Raw genomic sequence first — 4,408 nt, 5'->3', positions numbered from 1 at the left:
TATTCTTAGGTGTAGTTGTAGTGAATCTGATCTTGAATAACTCTTCCCACAGTCAGAGCAGCAGTGAGATTTCTTCCCTGTGGGTCTCCGCTCTGGTTTCTTGAGGTGTTCTGATGTGGAGAGACTCTTCTCTGCCTCCTCAGCTTCATGATGTTGTTGAGGCTCCCCAGAGGATCCACAATAGTCACGTCTCTCTCCTGTGTGAACAACAAAGTCAGACAGATGGTTAAAGGCCCACAACAGCAGAAATCCACTTTTTATTTAAGCTAAAAAGGTAATGCCCATTATGTTGTACAACAATTTACGTCTGTAATGAATGTTTTAATACTTTTAAAAATGTATTTGACACTTGTCTTACTATGACAGTCAGTGATAAACAACAGTGATATTTAGTCTTATTTTTTAACAGTAAAGTTGATGATTCTGGGCTATAAATAAGTTATTACAGTTGCTGAAACCCTAAGCAGTGGCCAGATGACTTTTGGTCACCAGTATACGACCCTTTCTCTTTGCTGGATATTGGTTGTGAACTGGAACACTATGTCGTATACGATCCAGAGCATCCCAAACATGCTCAATGGGTGACATGTCTGGTGAGTATGCAGGCCATGGAAGAACTGGGACAAATAATTTTTTAAATGTTGTAGGCGGTTTATGGTAGAGAAATTAACATTACATTCTCTGGCAACAGCTCTGGTGGACATTCCTGTAGTCAGCATGCCAATTGCACGCTCCCTCAAAACTTGAGACAATCTGTGGCATTGTGTTGTGTGACAAAACTGCACATTTTAGAGTGGCCATTTATTGTCCCGAGTACAAGGTGCACCTGTGTAATGATCATGGTGTTTAATCAGCTTCTTGATATGCCACACCTGTCAGGTGGATGGATTATCTTGGCAAAGGAGAAATGCTCACTAACAGGGATGTAAACAAATTTGGGCACAACATTTTAGAGAAATAAGGTTTATGTGCATATGGAACATTTCTGAGATATTTTATTTCAGCTCCTGAAACATGGGACCAACACTTTACATGTTGTGTTTATATTTTAGTTCAGTATATTTGTCCAGCCTTTGCTGATCTGCCAGCAGATGTGCATAATATGTTGCGATCCTAATCAAAAAGTTTATATTTTTGTTCATGCAATTTGGCTGCAGAAACTCCTTCATGCTAATAACCACTACTTATGGATGTAGTACATCTGCATGGAGCAACAATGGTGAGGGAAGATTTTAGTTTTTCACAACATATTCTCAGGGAAAACTCAGGGGAGTTCTCAGAGGCTGCCAGCAAAAATAGCCTCCATTTACAGGTTGGTTTATGACTGCATTTCCCACTACTTTTGGATTATAATTGTAAGGCTCATTTGAATGTCCTGCTTAATATAATGTTTGTGCCATCGTCTCAAATCAACTGCTTTATACCTTAAAAAACATTTAAACTTCAACCGTTAAAATGCTCTTTGGCTAGCTTTGCTACCAGCTTGTCAATGAGCGTTAGCATTCAAGCTAACAAGAGCTGCATCCAAAATAGGTATTTTGCAACTATCACAACCAAATATCTTATCAAGCAATAATCAAAACAACAATTGTAAGCCTATGAGAACCCCAAAAGTGTTTTTGTTTAGAAGTAATAACCTGGTAAATCTAGACTGTTGAATTACATTTAACATTTTAGTCATTTAGCAGACACTCTTATCCAGAGCGACTTACAGTTAATGAGTACATACATTTTTTCATACTGGTCCCCCGTGGGAATCAAACCCACAACCCTGGCGTTGCAAGTGCCATGCTCTACCAACTGAGCTACACAGGACTATGAGATGGTGTACATCAGTTGTTTCCCCCCACGGTGGCCGTTGTACTTGTTTAAGACGTGACTCTGAGTCATCAGGTTGCCATGCGCTGCATGGGGTGTTTTAGTTTCACTCTGGGTTGAGTAGACAAACAGAGAGGGGACAGAGTCTCTCCTATTTCAGTGGCTGATAATACAGGGGGCGATCCAGGATTGGTCCATCCATTTTAGTTCTAAACTAATGAAATATACTGAAAAAGAAAAGAAAAAGTCCTGGTGTTTTCTGGGTACTATTTAATGAAGCTGCCAGTTGAGGACCTGTGAGGCGCCTGTTTCTCAAACTAGACACTAATGTATTTGTCCTCTTGCTCAGTTGTGCACCGGGGCCTCCCACTCCTCTTTCTATTCTGGTTAGAGCCAGTTTGCGCTGTTCTGTGAAGGGAGTAGTACACAGCGTTGTACGAGATCTTCAGTTTCTTGGCAATTTCTCGCATGGAATAGCCTTCATTTCTCAGAACAAGAATAGACTGACGAGTTTCAGAAGAAAGTTCTTCGTTTCTGGCCATTTTGAGCCTGTAATCGAACCCACAATTGCTGATGCTCCAGATACTCAACTAGTCTCAAGAAGGCCAGTTTTATTGCTTCTTTAATCAGCACAACAGTTTTCAGCTGTGCTAACATATTTGCAAAAGTGTTTTCTAATGATCAATTAGCCTTTTAAAATGATAAACTTGGATTAGCAAACACAACGTGCCATTGGAACACAGGACTGTGTCACGCCCTGGCCGTGAGAGGCCTGTTGTCTTTAGTTGGTTTGGTCAGGGCGTGAGTTTCTATGTTATATATTCTATGTTTACGTTCTAGTTTGTCTATTTCTATGTTTCAGTTCTAGGTTGTGTGTCTATGTTTGGCCGGGTGTGATTCCCAATCAGAGGCAGCTGTCGCTCGTTGTCTCTGATTGGGGATCATCCTTAAGTAGCCTGGTTGCCTACCTTAGTTGTGGGATCTTGTTCCTGTTAGTCTGGTATGTGTATAGCCTTTTGGACTTCACGTTACGTTGTTTCTTGTTTTGTTGAACGTTTATTTAGTTAATAAACATGTACGCTTTTCACGCTGCACCTTGGTCCGACCCGTCTCTCAACGATCGTGACAGAAGATCCCACCACAAAAGGACCAAGCAGCGTGCCCAGAAGGAGCAAATGCCTGGTACTCAACGGGAGGCTACGTTAGTAGATGTCCTCCTCGGTTGGGGGAGAATCACCGAGGAGGAGGCCGTCCGTTACGGTAAGGCAATGAAGGAGGAAGCCCGGGTAGGAGAGGATCAACGGCGACATCAACGAAGCCGGCCGAAGAGGAAGCCCAAGAAGCAGCCCCAAGAAAATGTTGAGGGGGGGCTCACGGGGTGGACGACGAGGCAGCAGGAGGCCGGGAAAGTGCTGACTAGTGAGGAGGAGGCCGCTATTCTAGAGGTCCTCCAAGACCTGCGGATCGAGAGAGAGGAGCCCAGACCACTGCACACGGTGGGGTTCCAGTTGGAGTCGCTATGACCATGGGAACAGGAATGGGAACAGTTTTACACTGAGGAGTCGGAGGATGACGACGACGATGAGTTTCTGTTCCCTAACTCGTGGGGGATCCGCCGGAGGAGTCCTCACTGGAGGAGGATTGGATGCGAAGAGAGAGGGACTGGAACAGTCGTACATATTCAACGCCAGTTCCCAGCCCGGTATGTCCTGTGCCTGCTTCTCGCACCAAACCAGTAGTGCGTGTTCCCAGTCCGGCACGGCCCGTTCCAGGACAGGAACACGCACCTAAAATGGAGTCAGCAGGTACAACCGGTCCGTCCGGATCTTGGGAGGAACGTATCCAACGGCGGGCGAGCAGGATCCAGGCACTCGGCAACCAGTGGTGCGTGTCGCCAGCCCGGTACGCTCCGTACCTGCTCCCCACACCAAACCAGTGGTGCGCGTATCCAGTCCGGCCCGGACCGTTCCTGCTCCTCGTACCAGACCTGTGGTGCTTGTCCCCAGTCCGGCCCGGCCCGTTCCTGCTCCTCGCACCAGACCTGTGGTGCGTGTCCCCAGTCCGGCCCGGCCTGTTCCACCGGTGCCTGCAACGGTCAGCGGCTCCACTCTGGAGTCAGAGCAGTCCGCTCCACCAGGGTCCAGACAGGGCTTGGTGCATCGTGGGGGGATTGCCGATCCAGGCCCAGATGTCAGACCCTCTCCAGGTTCGGGGTCTCCCACACCAGGGTCCAGACAGGGCTTGGTGCATCGTGGGAGGAAGGAGAGGGGAAGCATCGCGCCGAGGTCCAGACCAGACCAGGGGCGCAATGGGGAGGCAGAGAGGTGGAGGGCGTCACGCCCGGAGCCGGATACGCTTCCGAGGCTGAAAGCCCACCCGGACCCTCCCCTAATGAGTCAGGTTGGTGCGGCCGGAGTACACACCTTTGGGGGGGGGGGGTACTGTCACGCGACTGACGAGTTTCAGAAGAAAGTTCTTCGTTTCTGGCCATTTTGAGCCTGTAATCGAACCCACAATTGCTGATGCTCCAGATACTCAACTAGTCTCAAGAAGGCCAGTTTTATTGCTTCTTTAATCAGCACAACAGTTT

The sequence above is a fragment of the Coregonus clupeaformis genome, unplaced genomic scaffold (assembly GCF_020615455.1).
Source record: "Coregonus clupeaformis isolate EN_2021a unplaced genomic scaffold, ASM2061545v1 scaf0902, whole genome shotgun sequence".
Lineage (NCBI taxonomy): Eukaryota > Metazoa > Chordata > Actinopteri > Salmoniformes > Salmonidae > Coregonus > Coregonus clupeaformis.
Note: the sequence above shows the minus strand (reverse complement) of the source record.